The sequence below is a fragment of the Erinaceus europaeus genome, chromosome 8 (assembly GCF_950295315.1).
Source record: "Erinaceus europaeus chromosome 8, mEriEur2.1, whole genome shotgun sequence".
In the NCBI taxonomy this organism is placed as follows: domain Eukaryota; kingdom Metazoa; phylum Chordata; class Mammalia; order Eulipotyphla; family Erinaceidae; genus Erinaceus; species Erinaceus europaeus.
The window spans coordinates 56055580-56082732 of NC_080169.1; the positions used below are offsets into that span (position 1 = coordinate 56055580).

General features: G+C 37.4%; 1 protein-coding gene and 1 long non-coding RNA gene across 5 annotated transcripts in view; one reads left to right on the forward strand and one right to left on the reverse strand.

The window, feature by feature from the left end:
- The window catches only part of CDK14 (cyclin dependent kinase 14), a 722913-nt gene that overhangs the window by 135527 nt on the left and 560233 nt on the right, over positions 1 to 27153 (reverse strand). The gene's annotated exons all lie outside the window — the stretch shown is intronic.
- On the forward strand, positions 675 to 27109 carry LOC132539906 (uncharacterized). The gene is made up of 3 exons (XR_009551192.1): positions 675 to 752; positions 19867 to 19950; positions 26843 to 27109. It is a non-coding gene; the product is annotated as an uncharacterized LOC132539906 (long non-coding RNA).

Consider the following 27153-nt stretch of genomic DNA (forward strand, 5'->3'; position numbering starts at 1 on the left):
TTCATACAGTCCCCCTCCCTCCCTTCTTCCTTTCCTTTCTTCCTTCCTCCCTTTCTTTCTTTTTTCCCACAGCACCAATCAGTTCTTGTTTATGGTGATGTGGGGGATTGAACCTGAAAATATGGAGCCTCAGGTATGAAAGTCTCTTTCCATAACCATTAAGCTATCTACCCTCATCCTCTCATAGTTTTCCATAATGGCTACACAAATTTGCATCCCCACCAGCAATGTAACAGAGTTTCTCTTTCTCCACATCCTCACCAACACTTGTTTTGTTGATGTAGGCTGTCTTGCTGGTGTGAGGTAGAATCTCAAAGTAGTTTTATTTTTTATTTTCATTTTACTTATTTATTAGATAGAGACCGCCAGAAATTGAGAGGGAAGGGGAAGATAGGGAGGAAGACAGACAGAGAGACAACTGCAGCCCTGTTTTACCACTCACAAAACTTTCTCCCTGCAGGTGGGAACTGGGGTTCGAACCTGTCCTTCAGCCTTTTAACATGTGTGCTCAACCCCTCAATGTGGTTTTGATATGCATCTCTTTAATGAGGAGTTAAGCTGAGTATTTCCCCATATGTCTATGGTCCATGTGTATCTGTTCTTTAGAAAACCATCTATTCAGTTGTTTGGAACACTTTTCCTTTTCTGTTTGTTGAGCTGTACGAATTCTTTATAGATGTTTGGCACCACCTGCTTTGTCAGATGTATGATATGCAAATATCTTCTCCCAATTACTGGACTGTGGAAGTTTGGTAAGTGGAAGCTTTTTGGTAAGTGGAAGCTTTTTAACTTGATGCAGCCCCATTTATTTAATATTGTTTTAGTTTTACTTGCCCATGGGATTAAGTGTCCAAATGCATATTAAATGTTAAGGTCTTGAAGTGTTTTGCCAATAGTTCCAGGTCTAATATCCAGGTCTTTGATCCAGTTTGAGTTCATTTTGATGTATGCTATTAAGTGAGAGTCTATTTCCATATTTTCCCATGTGGCTGTCCTGTTCTCCCAACACCATTTGTTGAAAAGATCTTCTTTTTGCCCACTGGACTATTTTGGCCCCCTTGTCATAAATTAACTGCCTATATATGAGTGGGTTTAATTCTGGGCTCTCTATCTTGTTCCAATGATCCAACTGTCCTTTTATTTTCGTTTTTTAAAAATATTTTTAATATTTATTTATTTTCCCTTTTGTTGTCCTTGTTTAACATTGTTGTGATTATTATTGTTGTTACTGATGTTGTTGTTGTTGGTAGGACAGAGAGAAATGGAGAGATATGGGGAAGACAGAGAGGGGAAGAGAAAGACACCTGCAGACCTGCTTCACTGCTTGTGAAGCGGCTCCCCTGCAGGTGGGGAGCTGCGGGCTCGAACTGGTATCCTTAAACCGGTCCTTGTGCTTTGCGCCACGTGTGCTTAACACGCTGCACCACTGCCCGACTCCCTTATTTTCCTTTGTAAAGAAAGGCAGAATCATTCAAATATTTCATCACCTTTCTCATTGTAAATTTTTATTAATATCTTTTTAGGGCCTGCAAGACAGCTAGCTCATCTGAACAGTGTGACTGCTTAGTCATACACATGACTCAGGTTTAAGCCTTGCCCCCATTGCACTGAAGGAAGCTTTGAGGCTGTGGTGTTTTTTTTGTTTTGTTTTGTTTTGTTTTTTGTCTCCAGGGTTATTGCTGGGACTCTGTGCCAGCACCATGAATCCACTGCTCCTAGAGGCTATTTTTCCCATTTTTTAGATCTTGTTGCTGGATAGGACAGAGAGAAATCGAGAGAGGAAGGCAAGACAGAAAGGAGGAGAGAAAGACACCTACAGACCTGTTTCATTACTTAGGAAGTAACCCCCTGCAGGTGGGGAGCTGGGGGCTCAAACCAGGATCCTTATACTGGTCCTTGCGCTTTGCATCACCGGCGCCTAACCCACTGTGCTACCGCCCAGCTCAGTGAGGCTATGGTTTCTTTCCCTTTCCCTCTGTCTTTCTCCATGTGAAAAAGTTGCCATGAGCAGTAAAGCCCCAGTGATGTCTTCATTGTGTGTGTGCATGTGCGTTTTAACAGAGCACTGATCAGCTTTGGTTATAGCGGTGTAGGGGATTGAACCTAGTACCTTGGAGCCTCAGGCATGCAAGTTTCTTTGTATAACCATTATGTTATCTTCCTCCATAGCATACATAGTTTGTAACAATCATGGTTAGCAATAAATTAGCACCAATTTTGTATAGCATTGATAAAGTAGAACATGTAGCAGAGTGTTACTAAATTGGTTTTTTAGGCCTTACTTTGTCACACGTATGATAGGTGGTCCTATCTATCTGCAGCTCTTCTCTCCATCAAGCCTTTGATTCACAGTTAAAGTCTGACTGAACTCTTTTGCAGGATTATAAATAACTACAGTTGTAGCTTTGTTTTAAAGGTAAATGATTGATCACACTTAAGATTTAACATATATACACCTAAACATAAGGACTTAACCAGTAAGATAATCTCACTTCTCTTCCTCTATACAGAATAAACTTGTTAATGATATTCATGAAATAATCAAATGTTTGCTTGTGATATTCATTTTACATGCAAATATTTAAATTATTACTTAAAATATTAGTTTAGAAAGGATACCATTTTTCACTTGCATTTCAAAAAATGTTTTATTCCAACTTTCCACATGCACTTTTCTTGTTCTATTTAAAACTTATCTATTTATACATTCATTCATTCATTCATTCATTTAGTTGTGTAACTACTCAGTTCCGGCCAATGGTAATGCCTGGGACTGAATCTGGGACTTTGAAACCTCAGGCAAGAAAGTCTTTTGCATAATTGCCATGCTACCTACCCACCACAAGCGTTTTCATTACCAGGTCCCCTTTTGAATCTATCTAAATTAATATGACATTTCTGGGATTTATTTGAAAGTTTTATTTCAAGACATAAGGATGCCTTATTAAAATGTCTGAATGATTGTGGTTGTTGTTTGCAATCTTTGTGATGGCAGTTTTTTTTTAATTTTCCTTGTAATTCTAGCAATTTTTGTTATATATATCCAGATAATTAAAGACATAATGCTCTAGCAATGTTATCTCCCATTAGTAAATTAACTCTTTAATCTTTCTGTAGTGACCCCTTTTATCTTTAATATAGTTTCCTGGGGTAAAGTTCACTTTTTTCTCATATTAATTTAATGACACTAGTCTTCTTTTGGTTAGCATTTTCCTGGCATACTTTTTGTCAGATTCTTTTAATGTTTCATACCCATAATTTAAAAGTTTTCTTTCATAGAAATGAGATAGATAGCTAGGTTAACTGTTTAATCACTTAATTCCCCATCTTTGCAGAAGGAAATCTGGTCTAATGACATTTTATGACTAATGGTATATTTGGAATTACTGCTGCCATCTTAGTACAGTCTGTTCTGCTTGTTCATTTTTCTTTTTCCCTTCTTGCAGATTGAATTTTAATGCTTAATATTTTCTACTTCAGAAGCTACACATTCCATTTTCATGTTTTAGTGACTATCCTTAACTTTTCGTTTCCTTTATTTTTGTATATTAATATTTATTTAGATATTCAAATTCTCACAGTATGGTTTTTACAAACTGGTAGACACAAAGAAATTTACTTCCCCCCATAGAGCTATAATCACACATTCCAGACAGTATAAATTTATGATTGAAGTAACATCAAACACAGCACCAATTTATCAATTACATAAGACAAATTGTCAAGTCTACAAATAGTATGTTACAGAGCTGAAGAGGAATATAAATACCAGATGCCTTAGCAGAAACTAATTTCTCTCTTTGCAAAAAAAAAAGATTAGGGAAGAAGAAAAAAAAAATCTCACTTCAAACAAAAACAGCTAATAAACAACTCCCAATAAAAAATGGGGGAAAAATTACAGGATTTGGAAAAAAATATGATTAAGAATTATTTTAGCAATAACAATAAAGCATGTCTAATTTAAAAAATATTTACTCAACTCAAAGGCAGATTCCATACATCCGGCTTAAGACAAGTATGACATTTTGCTAAAAAATACTTAACAGTTCACCCTTACTTATTTTTTTCATGCCCTCTTTTAAGTTGAACTCCCAAATGAAAACATAAAGTTTACTGTGAGACATTTTTATCTGACGACATTAAACATAAATGCTTCTGTATAATGTGGACTTTACGTGAACTTTCCAGTCAGAGGTTTATGATTTCAAAATGGAGGTTTTCAGAGCACAAACTGAAATTTATAAAAAGATATTAAAAAATGATAAGACAGTTAAAATTCAGAAAAGTTGGCGGTTATAATAACCTGATGATATTGCCTTAAATGTGAGAAATACAGACATAAAGAAACATGTAAGTAGCTACAGAAGTCCTATCATCAATATTTTAAGTGACTGAAGGGATAAACTACACAGGATTTAAACCCCTTTTCATAGCTTCTGTAATTAAAACTCTCTATGATATTAAAAGTATACAATTATTGTGTTGGGTTATCTTAGCATCCAATTTCTAAATGTCCTGCATGTTAACAATATTCTGACATAAGAACAGATTTGCAGACAACTTATAAGTCAGTAGTATGTAGTTTTAGGTAAAGTCAACTGATAAAAATGATAAGCACTTTTAAAATGTTGAACAGCAAGAATCTGTTGATGAATTTTGAAACTTACTGATCATAATTTAAACAGAGGCTGCCATTCTTCCAAGCTGACACATTTACTTGTCAGCACACTTGCGAAAGCTTTCATAGAATTATCATTCACCAAATCTACCTGTTTTCTCACACATACAATAATCTGAGTCTTGAGTTATACAACAGTGATTTCTATGACTATTAAGTATATCTGTTTTTGGACAATATTTTTCCAAACATAAAAAGTTGCTTGCATGGAGTTGGGAATTAGCGCAGCGGGTGAAGCATATGTGGCACAAAGTGCAAGGACTGGTCTAAGGATCCTGGTTCGAGCCCCCGGCTCCCCACCTACAGGGGAGTTGCTTCACAGGCAGTGAAGCATGTCTGCAGGTGTCTGTTTTTCTCTTCCCCTCTGTGTCCTACCCTCCTCTCTCCATTTTTCTCTGTCCTATCCAACAATGATGACATCAATAACAACAATAATAATAACTACAGCAATAAAAAAAACCAACAAGGGCAACAAAAGGGAATAAATAAATTAAATTTAAAAAGTTGCTTGCTCTTACTTTTTTTCTAATATTTTATTTATTTGTTGGATAGAGACAGAAAGAAATTGAGATAGAGAGGGAGAGAGACAGACACCTGTGGCATTGCTTCACTACTTATATAGCTTCCCCCTGCAGGTGGGGACTGGAGCAGTGGGGGTTGAACCGTGTCTTTGAACATTGTAATGTGCACTCTTCCAAATGTAACACCATCTAGCCCCACCTTGCTTGCTTTTAAAAACCTCCTTTCCCTAAACTTCCATCTTATGAGCTGCATTGCATCTTCATATTTCACTTCACCTTCAATTAACAGTGGGACAACAAGCACTTTACAAAGATCTGTAACATGATGTTCAACTAGGTTCTTCAAGAAACTTCATTTCACAGGAACAGGATCAGTCATCAAGTGTGCTTGGTTAGCGATGCACCATCATCAAAGGGATAATTCAGAACCTGAATCCCTTCTTTCTCCACTAGTGTAGTGTTGAAATGGCTTTATATATTCTCACTGTTGTAGCAAGGCCACACTTTTTAAGTTCCTCTGTAAATGAATTTAAAGTCTCACTGGCTGACTGTGCCTTGTGTATGAGTTCACAAGGATTGATGAGTTCATACAAATAAATTGTTTTAGTTAGGAATCAATGAATTTTGAAAGAATTTAGAAATACTAAAGCAAAAGTAACTTTAAAAAGTAATGCTTTAACCTACTCTTCTCCATTCTGGGTAATTATTATAGTTCAGAGTAATTTCCCAGATCAGCTAATTCTCAGATAATTTGCCTCTAATATGGTCACTATCCATTTGTTCTCCAAATTTTGTCTAAATCCTTTTGGGGGGGGGAGGATGGAGGTGTGGTCATCTCCAGGTTTTCACCATGCTGGGTTGACTTCTTCAGATAGAGACAGAGATAGTGAGTGAAAGCAAGAAACCACAACTCTGAAGTTCCTTTATATAGTGGGGATTGGGCTTGAACCTGGGCTACTCACATGGTACACCAACACATTATTCAATTGAGCAGTTTTACTAGCCCTTTTCTAAATCTTTTAAATTTTATCTTATTTTTCATATTTAAAATGTAATAATGTTCTAATGTGTGAAGGGTTGCAGTTTTTTTTAACCAATTTTGTTATTTTTTGTGACTTATTTACTTACAATGACTTTTTTCTCATATGCATAATTCTGGATTATGAATTTATGCTGGGATAATGTTAATATGTGGGGATCATAAAGCACCTGGAAACATTTCCATTTCTTCTAGGTTCTCTAGTTTGGTAACATATAGTTGTTCATTGAAGCCCTGAATAATTCTTTGGATTACGTGGTGTCTGTTATGTTCTCTCCATTTTCGTTTACAATTCTCTTAATTTGAGTCTTCTTCCTGCCCCACTTTTTTTTTTTTTTTTTTTTTGCTGAGTCTGGCCAAGGGTTTGTCAATTTTGTTTATCCTTTCAAAGAACCAACACTTAGCTTCATTGATCATTTGTATGGTTCTCTTACTTTTGGAGATTGAACCAGGGAGCTCAGAGCCTCAGGAATTTGAGTCCTTTTGCATAGGCATTATGCTATCTCTTACAGCCTGGATCTCTTTTTTAAAATATTATTCATCTCTGTCCTAATTTTAATAATTTCTGTCCTTCTGGTTGCTTTAGGGTTCCTTTGTTCTTCTTCTAAATCTTTTTTTTAATATTTATTTACTTATTCCCTTTTGTTGCCCTTGTTGTTTTATTGTTTTAGTTATTGTTGTTATTGATGTCGTCATTGTTAGAAAGGACAGAGAGAAATGGAGAGAGAAGGGGAAGATAAAGAGGAGAAGAGAAAGATAGACACCTACAGACCTGCTTCACGGCTTATGAAGCGACTCTCCCCTGCAGATGGGAGCCGGGGACTCGAACTGGAATCCTTATGCCAGCCAGTCTTTGCACTTCGCACCACGTGTGCTTAACCTGCTGTACTGTCACTGGAACCCCTTCTTCTAAATCTTTAAGATGTGCAGTCAGGTTGTTTATTTGAGTTCTTTCTTGTCCCTTAATGTGTGCCTTTATGGCTATGAATTTCCTCCTAAGTACTGCATTAGCTGTGTCCCAAATATTTTGATAGCTTGTGTTTTCATTTTCATTTTATTCTAGGAAAATGTTAATTATTATTATTTATTATTATTTATTATTATTATTATTGTTATTTTTGCTATCACGATTATCACTGGAGCTCAGTGCAGGCACTATGAACCCACTGCTCTTAGATACCATTATTATTATTTTTTCTTTTATTTGTCAGGACAGAGAGAAACTGAGAGAGGATAGGGAGAGAAATTGAGAGAGGATAGGGAGAAGATAGACACCTGCAGATCTACTTTACTGTTCATAAAGCATCCCCCCCGAGGTAAGGAGCAGGGACTTAAACACGGGTTGGTCCTTGCTCATGGTAATATGTGTGCTTACTGGGTGTGCCACCACCCCCAGCCTTGGAACATTTTAATTTCTACCTTAGTTTCCTCTCTGATTCAGTAGTTGTTAAGCAATGTACTGTTGAGTTTCCATATTTCGGGACTTTTACTAATTTTCTGTTTATTGTTAAGTGTTAGTTTAATTCCGCTATGGTCTGAGAAGATGCTTGGGATGAGTTCAGTGCTTACTCAAAACAAACATGTATTCCAGTTTCTTGGTTTGAAGGACTCTTCTAATTTGTAATAGGTCTAGTATCTCTAACTTTTCATTTAATTCTGTTTCTTTACTACTTCTCTGCTTAAATGATTTGTCCATTTGAGAGAATGGGGGTATCGAAGTCTCCCTCTATTGATATGTTTTCATAGCTCTTTCAGTGCTGTTTGATATATTCTGATGGCATATATCAAACATCATATATTCTGATGGCATATATCACTGAGTGCATAAATATTAATAACTGTTAAGTCCTCTTGGTTGACTAAGCCTCTGAGCATTATGGAATGCCAATCCCTAAAGTACCTGGGTTGAGTATGTTGCTCCACAGGTATTTTCTTTTACTTTTGTCAGGAGCCCTGGAGCTTCGTAAACACCCTGAGGACTGGGTGGTGGTGAACACAGTTCAGCTTACACTTTACCATTTGCAAGGTCTCAGGGTCAAGCCTCTGATTTTTACCTGCGGGGGGAAGCTTCACTAGTGGTAAAACAGTGCTGTATTCATCTTTCTTTTTCTCTCTCCCTCTCAGTCTCCTCTCTCCTCTTAGATAGAAAGAAGAAAAGAAAAAATAAATTTTAAAAGGAAGAAAATAGCTGTTAGGAGTGGTGGATTCATCATGTAGTCACTGATTCCCATCCATAAGCCTGGAAGCAGTAAAACAAATAAACAAATAATAAAATAAATACCTACGTACTCTACTTTTTTATCTTGGCTTCTGAGACTGTGAATTAGATAAATTTAAACAAACTTTAGAAAGAAAAGTTCTTCATCCCCATCCAGAGCCAAGACTGAAAAAAGAACTAAGCAACTTTTAAGTTACAAATCTAGTTGCTAAGTGGTGGCACACCTGGTTGAATGCATTCTTGACCAAGCACAATGATACGGGTTCAGTCCCCTGGTGCCCACCTGGTGGGTGGAAGTTTCAAGAGTGTTGAAGCAGTACTACAGATGCCTCTCTTTCCCCTGCTCATTTTATCTGTCCTATCAAATAAAAAACAATAAAAAAGAAAAAATAGCCATCAGAAGCTATGACTTTTTTATTTTTATTATTATCTTTATTTATTTATTGGATAGAAACAGTCAGAAACTGAGAAAGGAGGAGGAGGTAGAGAAGGAGAGAGACAGAGATATACCTTCAACACTGATTCACCACTTGCAAAGCTTTCTCCTTTAGATGGGGACTGGGGGCTTGAACCTGGGTCCTTGCGGACTAACATGTGCATTCAACCAGGTGTACCACTGCACCAGCCCCAGAAGCCACAGTTTTGTCACTCAGGCACCAAGCCCCAGTGATAACCCTAGTGGTAAAAATAAATAAATAAACAAAAAAAATAAATATTTCAATTTATATGGCAATGAAGAGAAACAGTTCTTACAGTCTTTGTTGAATCCAGTGTGTATGTAATTTTGTAAGTGATTTTCAAACAAATACTTTTAATATCATTGAAAATGATACGCTGCTATTCTAATCATAAAAATTTTCCAAGTATGTTTTCATGAAAAAAATACACTTGTGTGCACACACACAACCTGTATTTAAAAAAAAAAGATACAAAAGAAGAAAACATGAATAGTTTAAAACAGCCATACACAATAAGCAGGATAATTTATCCTTGTGTATGTCAATTTTTAATACTTCAAAAGTGAAGAAGACAGGATAAGTCATTAAAGGTCATCTAATGCTAACACTATATGACTTCAGTCTAGAAAGAACTTGATTGTGAACTAGAAGCAGGGAGCTCAGTACAATTACATATGCCTGTCAGGTCAGCCCAGAACTTCTCCCTATGTCACCAACACAATTATTTAACATTGATTCTCAAGGTACTTAACCTGTCAACTAAATGTTTAAACAGTTCACATAGTTCCTAAGCCATCCTAAAAACAGACAAGAAAAGCAAAGAAAATCTAGACTCTTGTCAGACAAAAGATGACCTGTCAAAATTGAAGAGAAGTGAAAGCTGAGGATGAAAATGATGTTGCAAATAAGACAAGTACGCAGCAATGTGAAGAGGACCATTTCTTGTAAGGCAGGTTCCTGAGATTGTGAAATACTAAGTCACTGAATATCTGAGTATCTGTGAATTGAGTAATATCTAATACCTTAAAAAAACTGACAATACCTAAGAAAGATTAATTGGTTTAGATGTAAACAATCATTTCTAAGCAAAAAATATCAATGTCACATGTTCATGTCCTGATTCCTGAATCCTAAAAGTACTTACTCTGTGGAAGGCAATATTTTCTTTCTTATTTATTTTTTGAAGTGAGGACAAAATTGGTTCTTTTCTTGTTAAAGTTAATTTATAAACTGGCACTTAAGAGTTATATAGCATTTTTATTTATTTATTTTAAACTCAGTTTCAGGACTGGGGAGGGAACAGGTGGTCCCCCTTTCTTGTGTCCTCTCAGCTTTTTTAAAAAATATTTGTTAGACAGAGGCAGCCAGAAATCAAGAGAGAAGGGGGTGATAGAGAGGGAGACAAAGAGACACCTGCAGTCCTGCTTCACCATTTGCAAAGCTTTCCTCTGCAGGTGGGGACTAGGGACTTGAGCCCAGGTTCTTGCACATTGTAACATGTGCACTCAATCAGGTGCAGCACCACCTGATCCCTGTATTTTTTATTTATTTATTTATTTATTTATTTATTTATTATTTCTACAGTGAAACTTCAAAAGTTCCCCTCTAAAGCTGATAATATATATGCTGTGGAACAACTGAAACAAATTACATTTCATCTCTAACAGTTGAATTCTAAACAGATATATAATTTTTTTTCTTTTTACTAGAGCATTCTGATCAGCTCTGGTTTATGGTGGTGCAGGGGACTGAAAGTGGGACTTTGGAGCCTCAGGTATGATAGTTTGTTTGCATAACGATTATGCTGTCTACCTTCCACTAGATCTATAAATGTTTTCATGAGAATTTGTTAATATTTTAGTTCATGGAAGCTGGACATTCAGAGTAGAAGTACAATAAGTTCAATTTACTTATTAGGTCTTTCAAGAAAGATGTTGATTTGCATTAAAAATCTTAAAAGAAGGAACTGGAGTAGAGCATCTGGTAGTGTTTTACCATACATGAGGCCTTGGGTTCAAACCCAGCACTAGATAAGAGCACTATGAATAGCACCAGTGAAATGGATGACTGAATGGTGTTGAACTTTCTGCTTTTTTTTTTTTTTGTCTCCAGAGTTATCATTGGGGATCGGTGCCTGCACTAAAAATCCACTGCTCCAGGCATTGTTGTTGCTGCAGATGCTGTTGGATGGGACAGAGAGAAATTGAGAGAGGAGGGGAGGAGGGGAGGACAGAGAGGGGGAGAGAAAGACAGACACCTGCAGACATGCTTCACTGCTTGCGAAACGACATCCCCTGCAGGTGGGGAGCCTAAGGTTCTAACCAACATCCTTATGCAGGTCCATGCGTTTTGCGCCATGTGCACTTAACCCTTTGCATTACCGCCCCCCCCAAACTTCCTACTTCTTTCCATAATCCATTTGTCTGTCTCTTCTCTTCTTCTTCTAGCGTTTGCCCTTCTTCCGTAGCCAGTCAACAGCGTCAGGTTGAGCCTGATGTAAAGTTTCGAGACCTCCTTTGAATCTGGAGAGGTGGCAGTCATTGACTATGTGGGTCATAGTCTGTCTGGAGCCGCAGGGGCAGTTCGGGTCGTCTCTGGCTCCCCAGTGATGGAACATAGCGGCGCACCGGCCATGGCCTGTTTGATAGCGATTGAGGAGGGCCCAATCATAACTTGCTAGGTCAAAGCCGGGTTGACGCTTGCAGGGGTCTGTGATGAGGTGTTTGTTCTTTACCTCAGCTGACTGCCAACTCTGTTTCCAAGAGTCTGGAACAGAGAAGTTCAGTGTAGGCGTAGGGGACCAGATTGGGTGACGAGACGTCAAGCGTCGGACAGGGTGGGCGAAGATATCCGAGTATATTGGCAGGTCCGGTCGAGCGTAGTAGACGTGGGAAATGAACTTAGATGATGCCGCATCCCGACGAATATCTGGCGGGGTGATGTTGCTAAGAACTGGCAGCCATGGAACCGGGGTGGAACGGATGGTTCCAGAAATTATCCTCATGGAGGAATATAACTTGGAATCGACCAGGTGGACATGGGGGCTACGGAACCATACTGGGGCACAGTATTCTGCAGTGGAATAGCATAATGTCTCTTCTCTAAATCTAAAGAATGACAGTAATGTCTGGGAAAGGCTGATCAGAGGAGGTTTTGCAAAGTAGTGTGGCCTGGGCACACCCACGTACTACAAAAATGAACAACAAAAAAATTCAAACAAAAACAAAAGGGGGGGCACAAAATCTTGTGGATATTTCTTATCTACATCCAGTGATGTCACAGCACTGAATACCCGAGAGGTCTATGTATGTGGAATTACAGTTGTTTTGTGATCTGGAGTGAGTGATCAATATTCATCATTTATCCCATGCCAGAGAGTAAATCCCTAGATTCTTTCATTTTGAAGGTACACATATTGTCTCTGTAGAAAAGATGCCAACACAGGCACTGGTCACTGGTCACCATTTAACAAATGGTGACCTTAAAATCATTTGTGAAAAAAAAAATCTGACTTTTCCCCACTTGTACTCAGCAGAACTATCAGCTGTAACACTCTTTACTGTCCACACACCAAAAGAAATGTATACATCCAGTCACCTTCTTGGTAAGGCTTTTGATTTAGGAGGAGGATTATAGTTATAAAAATGCCATGATTTTTCAAAAAATGACTTGTTTGTATAAAAACAAGCTCAAATTTATTCCTTTTTCAAAGAGGGGTGAGCCTCTGGTCAAGTGGAATATGAAGAGAATTCTTGAAGGTGAAGTAGACTCTCTTGGGGGAAATAAAGACTAATACAAGGCAAGATTTAGGTCTGTGCAGTGAATTTCTCAATACCAGGTGCTAGCAGATGATACAAGCAAGGACTCTTAATCATATAAATAATGAAGACAAAGTTGTTTGTTGATTCTACAACTTTTTTGTCAATACATTCTTATTAAAAATTAATTAAGATTCATCCCCTCGAGGTAAACAGGTAACATTTTAAAATTAGCTTCCATAAATAGGAAGTAATAAATGCTTTGTAATAGACTGAAAAAATTCAACTCTCATTCATTTATTCTAGTGAAACTGTTTAATGATAAAAACTCCTGGGAGATACTCCTTCCCATAATGGTCAGTTGGCTTATATGTCAAAATGTTATGTAATGATATTATTATTTGCAGGAAGAGCTGTAGTTACAAAAAACTTTCACATACTGTCAAGATAATTAAAGGGATATACTTGCAAAATGGAGAGTGTACAGGCTTCTCTGAAATATAGTCTGTTACATCAAAGATATATTTGTAAAATATAGGTATATATTTTGATGTGTATATCTCTTTCTACCTTCTTATCTATAACTTAATATACATATCAATCAGTATCTGATTTAAATGGTAAAGGGACTATTGGGTTAAAGTTCTCTTTAAGGGTGTCTTACAATTTACTAGCACAGACATTCTCTTATTTTTTATTCTCTTATCTTTTATTTTTCAATTTTTATTTGTGATTGAATATTGATTTACAAAATTATAAGACAACAAGGTTATAATTTCACACCTTTTCCACCACCAGAGTTCTGTGTCCCCATTCACTCCACTGAAAACTGTATTAGTGCTCCCAAGATCATAGATATGGGTTGACTATTATTTCTATAACAATATATCTATATTTATATATACTTGCCTATTTTTTTCTATGATACTTCCTTCTCTTCCTTTCTAAGTCACACCTATTAATTTTGGGTTTCCTTCCTGCGCACCCCCCCCTTCAGGTTCTGATGGAATTGGAGTTCAGAGCCTACTGGTCATCTTCACCTAACATTTATGCCTCTGTGAGTATGGACCAAAATTCTTTATGGGGTAGCACTAACATTCTTAAGAGTATTGTAAGTTGTCAAAAAATATGGGACAGAAAAATTTGAATATAAAATTCTTTATACACACACACAAACACACACATACACACACACATATATCTGGTACTGGAACCAGAATAGACACATAGACCAGTGAAATAAAACTGAAGATCCAGAAATAAACCCCCACATTTACAGTTAGCTAATTTTTGACAAGGGGGCCCAAACCATGAAATGGCGAAAGGAGAGTCCCTTCAACAAATGTTGCTAGGAGAAATGGCGCACGGACCCGCATAAGGAACCTGGTTCGAGCTCCTGGCTCATCACCTGCAGGGGGGTTGCTTCACAGGTGGTGAAGCAGATCTGCAGGTGTCTCTCTTTCTCTCCTCTCTGTCTTTCCTTCCTCTCTCGATTTCTCTCTGTCCTATCCACCAGCAACAACAACAATAATAACAGCAACAACGATAAATAACAAGGACAACAGAAAGGGAGAAAACAGCCTTCAGGAGTGGTGGATTCATAGTGCAGGAACTGAGCCCCAGCAATAACCCTGGAGACAAAAAAAAAAAAAAAAAAAGACAGTCCCTCAGAATAAACTGATGTTAAAAAACAAAAAGTAACCTGGTTTTTAAAAAATGGTTGAATTATAACATAATATATACTAGCCTTTTTCTTATTACCAATATGAAACTACAAATTTTCATGTTTTTATTTCATAAAAGCCCTGAAATACTCATGGAGAAAAAGCTATGAGAGTGGACTTCTTGTTACTTTTTTTTTAAAACAAAAATCCTTCTGTATTTAAACTTATTTTTACTTAGCTATTCCATAAAGGTTTACTATGTTTCCATTCAAGATCCCCACAGAAAAGAATCATAAATAAAAATAAAACAAACAAACAAGTTTTTCTCCAAGTGTTTCTTTTTCTACCAGAACACTGCTCAGTTCTGGTTTGTGCTGGTGCTGGGGACTGAACATTGGACATTCTGGTGTCTCAAGCATGAAAGTCCATTGCATAAATAATTGTGCTATTTCCACCCTCTCCAAGTTTTCTGAGTAGCTAGTAGCCATAACTTTTTGATTTGAAAAGTTTTATCTTAATACCAAAGGTAAAACATTGTAATTTCTCTATACTTGATCTGAAGTTCTATATTCCTATATAATATGATTTTTATTTTTTAAATTATCTTTATTTATTAGATAGAGACAGCCAGAAATCAAGAGGGAAGGGGAGAGAGAGAGGGAGAGAAGCAGAGACACCTGCAATCCTGTTTCACCACTTGCAAAGCTTTCCCCCTGAGGTGGTAACCGGGGTCTTGAACCTGGGTTCTTGTGCAATGTAACATGTGCTCTCAACCAGGTGCACCACCACTCGGTCCCAATAACATGGTTTTTAAAAGTTGCTTTTCAGATTTATTTTAGGTTGGCAAATAATGAATTTGTTTTATATTACATAGTACAACCCTACTAGAAATATATATACATATATATATATATATATATCAGTTACATTATTAAAAAGATTCCTAGATTTAGCTGAATAACAATTATAAGATTGTCAGTATTTTACTTTAATAATGTGGTCAGTGACAGAAAAGATACAAATAGTCACATGTCAGAATCCTGTCTGAAGGTCATGATAGAAGATCTATTTTATTTCAGAAAAAGAAATAAAAATACATTAATGGGAGTTGGGCGGTAGCATAGCGGGTTAAGCGCATGTGGCACAAAGTGTAAGGACCAGAGTAAGGATCCTGGTTAGAGGCCCTGGCTCCCCACCTGCAGGGAAGTCGCTTCACAGGCAGTAAAGCAGGTCTGCAGGTGTCTATCTTTCTCTCCCCTTCTCTGTCTTCTCCTCCTCTCTCCATTTCTCTCTGTCCTATACAGTAATGAAAACATCAATAACAACAACAATAATAACTACAACAATAATAAAAACAAGGGCAATAAAAAGGAGAATAAATAAATATAAAAAACACATTAATAGTTATTAACCCTGGCAATCGGAATACATAAAAGAGAAATTTAAAACTCGCAAGGAAATGTAGTATATTCTCAAAATCCAAATGATATGCATTCAACAGACCTGATTTTCACCTCCTCAATTACTTTGTTTACAGTTATTTCCAGTCATAACCACCAGTCCTTTGTTACCTGTCCCATGTCACATGCTTTTCTCCCACTCCATGTGGAATTCTATTGTTACCTGAAGGACATCAGGCAACTCATAACCTTTCCAAGTTCTGGATAGAGATCAGGATAAAATTAATAGCCTTCTCCTACTTCACAGGATTGCTGTGAAGATTGACCTTTTCTTACCATAACTTGCTTAAATCGATTACAGATATCTTATTATTTTACCTATTTCAAAGTCTTTATGAACATTTTTTGAAACTCGAGTGGAACAAAGAAGTGAATATTTTACCCTGTGATGATTTTGATATTCATGATATTTAAAGAATAAAGATTATCTAATTTTCCTGAATTCAAAGCAATTGATTAAAGACCTGTTTTATCTCAAATAGAAAGCCTCATTTTTTGATGACAAAAGATTTTCAGTTTAAATTAAAATCTTCATGTGTCAAAAAGAAATCAATACATATTAAACTTTAGCTAATGGTTTATTTTTCACATTTTAGATAACTCAGTTATAAATATTTAGTTTAAATTATATGGACAGTGTGAAAACCATTTTAAATATAAAAATCCTCTGCAAAAGAGTTTGACTTATTGGTGCACTTGTATTCTGGTAAATTGAGTAAGTAGAAAATGGTAACTTGTGCTATTTATTTTGCTGAAGCTACAAATCTCATAATCAGAGGCTAGCTTGGTAGGCTGTTATCTGTGTCAATGGAATAGAATGCTATGTCCTTCAACCATAAACAGTCCTAAAAATAGCTCCTGAAAGGCATCATTTTGTATGATATTATTTCCCCCAAAAGAGAAGAAGAAAAAATATATATATATATTTAATCCTGAACAAAACCTCTTCAAAGTTTATGTTCTCAATAAATCTTTTACTGAGAACTGAAAATATAACTTAGTAATGCAATAAATGCCCTAACAAATATATCAGATTTTTCACTTAATGCTTTTTACAGGCTTAAACCAAATGAAGTAAAAGGAAATCACCTTTTACAGTCTGATTCCAGCAAGAAGAAGGCCTTGCTGTTATGCTTTTTAAAGAAGGCATGGTGAATTTATATCAACTTTGGCAAATCTTGGGGCATGATAAAAGGAAGAAAAATACTAGTACAGTTAACATTCCACAGAATTTTTTTCCACATATTTATTTCTTTAGAGACTGGATGTAATTCAAGATAATAATAAAAAAAACATTAAAAGCAAAGATTTATTAAGGCAAATATAGCTTAGCACCCTAGGCTGATTTAGAAGAAATAAAATGCCTCTGTAACTCAAAAAATTAGTCTTTTAGATAAAAGACTTTGCATGGTTAGGATTGAAGAAAAATTACCAAAAAATATACATTCTTCCATTTGAATTAATATAAAAGAAAATTCACTTGGGTTATGAGTTACTGGAGTTTAAGGCAAATGAGCAATCTATTTTCTGGAGATTTTAACTTCAGCTTCTTGAATGATATTGCATCTAGAATTTGAGAACACACAAATTTATTTTGCTGTAAAAACAAACAAATAAATAAATAAATAAAAATAATAATAACTGGATGGGCAGGCAGTGGCACACCTTACAGTGAGCAAGGACCCAGGCTCTACTCCCTAGTCCCCACGTGCAGGGGGAAATCATGATGAGTGGGGAAGCAGGTCTGCAAATATCTCTCTGTCTCTTTCCTTCTGTCTCCTCCCCCCTCTGTATCTCTCTGTCTCTTTCCCTTTCTCTATCTCACCCTCTCTTCTCAATTTCTCTGTCTCTATCCAATAATAAGCAAATAAAATATTTTTTAAAAACTTAGAAAAAAGAGAGAGAGAGAGAGGAACCTGGAGGATGCCAGGTATGGCAAACTCCAGTTCAAAAGCACATATTAGCATGTGTGAGGACCTAGGCTCATGCTCCTGTTCCTCACCTGTAAGAAGGAAGCTTCACAAGTTGTGAAGCAGGTTTGCACGTGTCTCTCTTTTTCTCTCCCTTTCTATGGCCCCCTCTCCTCAATTTTGAGCTGTCTTTAGATAGAAAGAAAGAAAGAAAGAAAGAGAGAGAGAAAGGAGGGAGGGAGGAAAGGAAGGGGAGGGGCGGGGAGGGGAGGGGAGGGAAAGGAAGGGAAGGGGAGGGGAGGGGAGGGGAGGGGAGGGGAGGGAAGGGAAGGGAAGGGAAGGGAAGGGAGGAAGGAAAGGAAGGAAGGGAAGGAAGGAAGGAAAGGAAGGAAAGGAAGGAAGGGAAGGAAGGAGGGAGGGAGGGAGGGAGGGAGGGAGGGAGGAAGGAAGGAAGGAAGGAAGGAAGGAAGGGGTTCCAGTGGAGGGGATGAAGTATGGGACTCCTTGGATCAACAATGGTAGAGAATGTTCCATCCTCCAAAGGAAGGATGGGCAACATACTCTATGCTATACCTGAGGAAGATGGGTCAATATTGGGGCAGCATGGAATGTTCCTACTCATGACCACATAATGTGAGCTCAGATCTAGAGGGATGCAAAGGTCACATAGTCTCCTAAGCTAAATATGGGCCCCAGATCATATCAAATGGATGAGATTTACAATATTTATACCCCCTTCCCATATTAGGGAGCTACTCTCTTCCCTGATCCAGCTTTCTGATCCTTTTCCAGCCATGACATCATCTCCCCAGACAATAACTTGGGTCCACATCTGCATATCAGATTTCAGGCTCAGGGGCAAAAAGAAAAAGGAAAAAAAAAGAAAAAAAACTAGTATAGCCATAGGCCCTCTGGAATTTAACTAAAATATGCCTACTAGCTATCTACAAAATGGAGGACACCCCCCCCCCCAATTCTTCATCTGCATTATTCCAGCCTTTATGTCCATGATTGGTCAATAATTTGTTTGGCTTTGTTTGTTAACTCTCTTGTCAACCACCAGGTTCCAGATGCTAGCATGATGTCAATCAGACTTCCCTGGACAGACAACCCTACCAATGTGTCCTGGAGCTCTTCTTCCCCAGAGCCCTTCCCTCACTAGGGAAAGAGAGAGGCAGGCTGGGAGTATGGATCAACCTGTCAATGCCCATGTTCAGCTGGGAAGCAATTACAGAAGCCAGACCTTCCACCTTCTGCATCCCACAATGACCCTGGGTCCATACTCCCAGAGGGTTAAAGAATAAGAAGGCTATCAGGGGAGGGGATGGGATACAGAGATCTGGTGGTGGGAATTGTGTGAAGCTATACCCCTCTATGGTTTTGTCAATGTTTCCTTTTTATAAATAAAAAAAAATTAAAAATAAATATGGGACTCTAGTGGTGGGAATTGTATGGGACTGTACCTCTCTTATCCCACAATCTTGTCAGTCATTATTAAATAAATAATAAAAACAAAACAAAAAAAGAAGAAGAAAAAATGGCTTCCTGGAGCAGCAGATTCATTTTGCAAGCACCAAGCCCTAGTGATAACCCTGGTGGCAGTGAGAGAGTGAGAGTGAGAGACAGAGAGAGAGAGACAGAGAGACAGACAGAGACACGCCTGGAAGGTGCCTGGTTTGTCATGCCAGTTCCCATGGCACTGAGAGATACTTCTGTTCTGTAGTGTCTTTCTCCTCTGTCTCTGTTTTTGTCTCAATCAGAAAAAGTCAGTCTGGAGAAGTAGTCAGGGAGATGTCAACCAAAATCATAAAAGGAAAATAGTCCAAGTGCTTATGTCTAAATCAAGACTTGTATTAAGATTGTTGGGTATTTTCTATCAAGATCTAATGTTCTTCAGGAACAAAAGCCAATGACCTTTTAATGCATACTGCCCTATAAGGAGCCTCTTTTCTGTCTTCCACACAGTTTCTTGTAGACTACACACTAGAACCTATTTAACTATCTAAAACCCCAATAATAAAAAAAAAAAAAGACCAGACAGGAAATGACACCTGTTCTGAATCCTGAGGGAAAGTATATGAAAGAAGGCCAAACATTTACAATGTGCCAAGAAGTTTTTTTTTTTTTAAACATGCAATCTCCCTCATTCTCTCTGTCTAGCTATGAGATGATTGTCATGACCTTATCTGATAGACAAGGGAACTGAGGTTCAGAGAACAGATGCAACACAGCCAAGGACACACAGTAAGTAGAGAAAGAGCATGCATCTTGCCCCAAGTGCTAATGTTCTACTCAATGTATTATTCCTCTAAAGCAGGGGTGGGGAATGTTCAACCCAAATGTCTTATTTGGTCTAGTCATGCCAAGATAACTCCAGGCAGAACTGAAAATTCAACAAATACCAAGTTTTTTTTTTTCATATCAACAGTAAGTGTTAATTATTTAAGTTAGTAATTTTGCATGGCCTGTGAATTATGCTTTAATATCCAAACATCCCTTGGCAGAAAACGTTCCCTACCCCTGCCCTAAAGTCTCTACGTATAGCTTACTTTCTTTTCCTCCTCACTATAAAAGGTTCTCTCCTTAAACTACTGAAAGTCAATCATATCCTACTGAGATCAAATTAGCTTTTTGTTTTCCCTTTGTTGAAGAAAATGTTTTTGTATAACCAACAAATTCAGACATCCATAAATACTGCATCTTATTGAGGATGCATGCTTATTATTATTTTCCTGCATGGAGTATTTACTTTCACTCACACTTAATATTCCCTTAGTTAGTTTTACTGATATATCCTCCATAAGAAAAGCATGGCTATAGGTATCTGGGAGCCAGGTGGTGATGCACCAGGTTAAGCCCATATAGTACTATATACAAGAACCCTGGTTTGAGTCCCAGCTGGGGCCCATTTATATAGCAGTGAAGAAGTCTTTAGATGTCTTTCTCTGCCTTTCTCAATTTCTTTCTGTCCTATCAAATAAACAGGGGTGGGGGGGTACTGGTGCCAGGAGCAGTGGATTTACTGTACATACACTGGGCCCCAGCAATAATCCTGGAGGCAAAAATACATACATACATAATAAAATAAAGTAACTATAGGTATCCTAGTGATTCTCTCAGTTTTATGGTTATCACTTGACCTGGAGTGCCATGATGATAAAAAAAAATAATAATAACTCTACCACATAGCTCTTCTTTTAACATATTTGTATCCACAAAGTTTGCTACATCAACAACTTGAAATGGATAAAATAAGGCTTCAAGGGCAAAATGAAAGCAACTGGCATTTATTACATACCAGTGAGTAAAGCTGTAGTGGAATTTGGATTCTTTTCATTTAAAAAAAATAACAAGGGAGTTGGGTGGTAGCGCAGTGGGTTAAGCACACGTGGTGCAAAGCGCCAAGGACCGGCATCAGGATCCCGGTTCCAGCCCCCGGCTCCCCACCTGCATGGGAGTCGCTTCACAGGTGGTGAAGCAGGTATGCAGGTGTCTATCTTTTTCTCTCCCTCTCTGTCATCCCCTCCTCTCTGCATTTCTCTCTGTCCTATCTAACAATGATGACATCAATAACAACAATAATAACTACAACAATAAAACAAGGGCAACAGAACAGAAAATATAAAAAAGATTAAAATAACGAATATTTACTATTACATAGCATCTCAGGATGAGGAATTCTAGAGCAATGTAACTGGGCAGTTATGACTCAGGGTCTCTTACAAATGTTCTAGTTATTTTAAACTAATCTGGGCCTTGTGCCTCTGGGGATTATGAATTCAACTCCAGGGTGGCTCACTCACATGGCAACAGTTCTTCACCATATGGGTCACTTCATAGGGCTAGTCATATAACATGACTAGATTCTCCAAAGTCAGTACACAGAGAATGAGAAAGAGCTACCCAGTCCAGGTTGGGAATTACATGTTTTTTATAGCCTAACCACAGGTATGACATACCATCACTTCTGCAGTATGTTATTAGTCACCAAGGCCAACTCTACTGTTGTGGAGAACACTGGGGATCACCTTGAAGGCTGTTAGACCACATTAATGCTTATAGAATATAGCTGACTTGTAATTGTGGTAAAACATATGTGATCGGGAGTCGGGCGGTAGCACAGTGGGTTAAGTGCATGTGGCGCAAAGCCAAGGACCAGCATAGGGATCCCTGTTCGAGTCCCCGGCTCCCCACCTGCAGGGGAGTCGCTTCACAAGCGGTGAAGCAGGTCTGCAGGTGTCTATCTTTCTCTCCCCTTCTCTGTCTTCCCCTCATCTCTCCATTTCTCTCTGTCCTATCCAACAATGACATCAACAACAATAATAACAATAATAGCTACAGCAACAATAAAAAAACAAGGGCAACAAAAAGGAAATTAATAAATATAAAAATATATGTGATCTGCAATTAGTCATTTTGACCATTTTAAGTGTAAAATTTAGTGGCACAACACAGATTCACAAAATCCTTCAACAACCACCAATAACTGCCATAAAGCCACCTCATCACCCAAGAAACTCTATATTAATAAAAACAACATATTTTTGACAATAATGAAGATAAATTTGGGAATGCAGAAAGCCACCCCAAATTCTATGGCTATAATACAGCTAGTTTCATCATATCTGCTGCATTTTCAGCCATTGTTTAGAGACATACATTTATAATTAATGTTAGTATGCAAGTGTTTTTTTATTTTGTTCTTTTAGGAAACACATGAAACATTTCTTAAATTATTAATCTTTGTACAAACTATCCTACCATTACTGAGTAATATTCCATAGACCTCATAAACATGAAATATGAAGTCTTCCCCCACTCCTTGAATTAAGCTCATAGGAAAGCTCCTTTTGTTTTTGAAAGCCAATATACAATTGCAGTGAGAATTTCTGCGTAACTAGGCTTTTATTCTGTACATTTATCTCATCATAAGTAACACTGGTGAGAGAAATAACTAGGTCAAGAACATAATTCTCCAGGCTTCTCTTTGGAAGTAAAGTATAAACCTAACTTTAGCTTGTGAGGCCATTCCATTCTTCACCTGGCCTGTATCTCTACTCTTCCAATTCATCTCACACACACATATATATATATTTGGATAGAATAGGGAGAAACTGAGTGGGAAGGAGAAAATAGGGAGATAGAAAGACAGACACCTGCAGCACTGCTTTACTGCTTGTGAAGCGACCCCCTGCCGGTGGGGAGCAGGGGCTTGAACCAGGATCTTTGCACAGGTCCTTTAACTTCGTACTATGTGTGTTTAACCCAGTGCATCACCGCCTGGCACCCCCTGGGTGCACTTTATAACTTTTAACACATTCATTGTTTTCTACATTACTTGTTTACAGTACAATCTGTAATAAATTAATAAAACCATTTTTCTTTAAAAAATTTTTCTTTTTAAAAGTTATTTTCCTTTATTCATTTTTTGGATAGAGACATAGATGATATGAAAAGGAAGGCAGAAATTGAGAGGAAGAGAGAAATCTGCAACACTGCTTCACTGCTTATGAAGCTTTCCCCCTGTAGATGACGACCAAGGGCTTGAACCTGAGTGCTTTTCCATTGTAGTATGCTCTCTCAACCAGATATGACACCACCTGGCATGGAGAATATTTCTTTACAACTTCATTGATTTTTAAAGAAGAAGTTATATACAGAACTGGAGAAATGGGTGATTATGAATGGGAGATTGGTGGGGAGCACAGAAAACACTCAAGCAACCTGTTGTTTTGTAAAAATATTTAATTAAAATAGTGTGTTATCCTTCTTTTTTTTATACTGCCTCAGAATCTGAATCCAAAGTAAAATATTTGCCTGATCAATTTCACACTAGATTTGACCTTGTTGTTTGTAAAATGCCAAATGAGGGTTATATTTATAGGCTTAATTGTGAGGCTATATGTTAGGTGAAGATAGGAAAATAAAACTTTATTTTTCCTCTTTTTTTTTAAATTTTTAAAAAATATTTTATTTTTATTTATTTATTCCCTTTTGTTGCCCTTGTTGTTTTATTGTTGTAGTTATTGTTGTTGTCATCATTGTTGGATAGGACAGAGAGAAATGGAGAGAGGAGGGGAAGACAGAGAGGAGGAAAGATAGACACCTGCAGACCTGCTTCACTGCCTGTGAAGCGACTCCCCTGCAGGTGGGGAGCCGGGGTTCGAACCGGGATCCTTATGCCTGTCCTTGTGCTTTGCGCCACCTGCGCTTAACCCGCTGCGCTACAGCCTGATTCCCATTTTTCCTCTTTTTAAAATGTAATTCCATTTTTTATTATTGACTTAACAGTATTTGACAGAATTCTAAGGTTTCAGGTGTATACTTCCACATGTACACATGGTGTGTATAGTCACCATACCTTCCACTAAAGTCCATTTGCCCACCAGCCCCCATAACCATCACAGTTCTCAAAAGAAACTATTACCACTCTTTTTTTTTCTTTTTGCAAATTTATTTGTTCTACTTGAGTATTATTCGACATATGAGGGAAACCATCTGGTAGTTGTCCTTCAACTCTTTACCTACAGGAAAATAAACTTTCTAAAATAAGCTTAAATGTTTCAATCAGAAAACTATGAAAAAAATACTTGAGAGTTGTTTTCAGAATTAAATGATATCATGCAAAGAAGTGTCTAATGTGAAGTTAGCATTTCCATGTGTACTATGAACACATGCAACTGTTGGTGGTTAATAATACACATCACTACTACTTCTACATCACTCCTCTACATGCTAACATATATATTGAATCTATTAAATGAAATAAAAAAAGACTTTGGGGGAGTCAGGCGGTAGCACAGCAGGGTAAGCGCACATGGCGCAAAGCACAAGGACCAGTGGAAGGATCCCGGTTCGAGCCCCTGGTTCCCCAACTGCAGGGCAGTCACTTCACAGGCGGTGAAGCAGGTCTGCAGGTGTCTATCTTTCTCTCCTCCTCTCTGTCTTCCCCTCCTCTCTCCATTTCTCTCTGTCCTATCCAACAACAACGACATCAATAGTAACTACAACAATAAAACAACAAGGGCAACAAAAGGAATAAATAAATAAATAAAGACTAAGCAGCTTTGGGGGTATAGTATTTCAACATAAATTAGAATATATCCCTTGAAATCTCTTGGTAAAGAACTCTTAAAATGAAATATTAGTACTGAGGTCATGAGTAAATTTATACATGGTCTCATACACTTTATATGTTCACTGAAATAAGGCAACAACATAGAATCTTAAGTAAAAACTTTTTATGTGTTATCTTATATACCTTGATAGCTTTTCTTGATATGACTTCAGGATCAAGCTCTTCACTTTAGGAGTTTTGTAAATGTATTTTGCTGTGCTCCATACCAAAGTATAATTCCCTCTCTGCCAAAATCCCTTCAGTGATGTTTGTCTTTCTCCTGAATGTCCAATGTCTTTCTCATTTTGTGGATCACCACAATAAGTTTTTGTTTCCTTGCACTGTCTGATATCTTGATCTGTACCTACCTCACTGGCACTACAGTGATGATCTCAACTCCAGATTGATCAAGTCAACAGTATGAAAGCAAGTCTTCTATTCAGTCATCTTCATTCTGTATTACATCTGCTGACCTGGTCTCCAAATAGTGTCACTCATGAACACCATTACCGAGCCTGTTAGTGTCGCAGAATATCAAATTGATGTCTGCTAGAATTCATATTAAGCTGTGTTTGGGAGGAATTATAGTATTTTCTACATGATTTTGGATGATGCTAGAATATAGGAAAAACATCTTTCGTGTATGTTTTGGTATCGTGGATCAAAGCCTAGAATATAATTTATTCTCCTTGTGATGTGATGTATGCCACACATGAAATATATCAGGAGTTATTCTTTTAAGTTTAAGAGAAAAAAAATTTTTCAAAAAAGTTTCCTCCTATATAGCAATATATAATTTAAGCAGTGGTTAGTCTTTTATTATTATTATTGAGGGAGTTAATGCTTTACAGTTCAATCACTGGCATATATATATATATATATATATATACAATTTCATTATATAATAGGCCCCTAGAGTTTTCTTCCTATCCACCCTCTGCCCACCTCCCTCCCAAAGTCCTTTGCATTGGTGCAATGCATCATATTAGAAACAGATTCACAGGGTACATTTCCAACTCCAGAGGAGTTGCGAATGGATAAGTTACAGTCTTCTCCTAGTTCCAAGACCTTACCTTCAGGCTCTCAATTTCCATCTCTATACCTAATACTTTACAAACACTGCATTGGCAAGATGTTTATGATGCCTTCATACTTTCCTTTGCCATGCTGTGCAGTGTAATTACTTGGGTTTTCCCATAGGCTGGTCTCTTAAAGAACAAGATGAAGATACACCAGCCTTTCATTCCCTTCTCATCATGGGGAGGAAGTTGTAGATGGAGGAGTATGGGGGTTAAATGAGTGGTTTGATGGTGAGCATTAAAATAAGCTAAGGCTGTCTTTATTGAAAATGAGCACAATCTTTGAGTTCTGTATTTCCTTTGTTAACTCCTTATCCTCATCTTTGTAGAAAATTATTTATAAAGGAAGGGTATCATCTCATCATTTTCATGGCTTAATCAACCCCTGAATTGGTATCATTAGTAGAGCTGTTCATATTCTTGATCACTAATTCTGGTTTTACAACTAATGTAAAAGAAACGTTCAAATGAATAGAATAAGTAACTGCACATTTATTATAACCTGGGGTTCAGCTACCTACAATTTCCAGATATGTGTAGGTATGTATGGATGGTTCCCCTGAGGTCTCAAATACAAGAGACAAGCTAAAGTGGCACACCACAAGCCACCAACATTTTTGCTTGTGTTTCATAAACTATCATGTCAGCATAATGTTGAAAACAGAAGGTGTGTATTTGCAGATCATGGGTAAAGTACTACTTTGATTCTTACAAGGACATTAAACACACTCACACATACACACACACACACACACACACACATATACACACACATACACACACTGAAGTCAGTTCAGAATGGCTAGTACAAACATACTTCCTTGATAGCCAATGTAAATAGTTGTTTGATATATATATCTGGTGCTTAGGAACTATGATAACACATGTCAGATTTGTGTGCAGTGTGACATGTTACACATTTCTTTGTTTCTATATTTAGGGAACCTGGATATAATGAGGCGACCACATTTAGATGGTAAAATGACCAGTGCCCACTTGCTGTTGAAATGCTACGCTTTGAAAGTCCATGGATACCCAAGAGAGAAATGTTCAATATTCAACAAAATCGAAGAATTTGGAAATTGAAAATCTCTCAGATGTTCTGAGAGAGAGAGTAAATCCTAGGGCAGAGTCAGAGGATTTACACTTAAGCCTACAACTATATGAGAAAGAAATAAGGAAGAGAATAAAAGCCTGGACAATTGGGTCTTTTAGCTGCAAAATCTCACCCACTTCATAATATATTCTGGT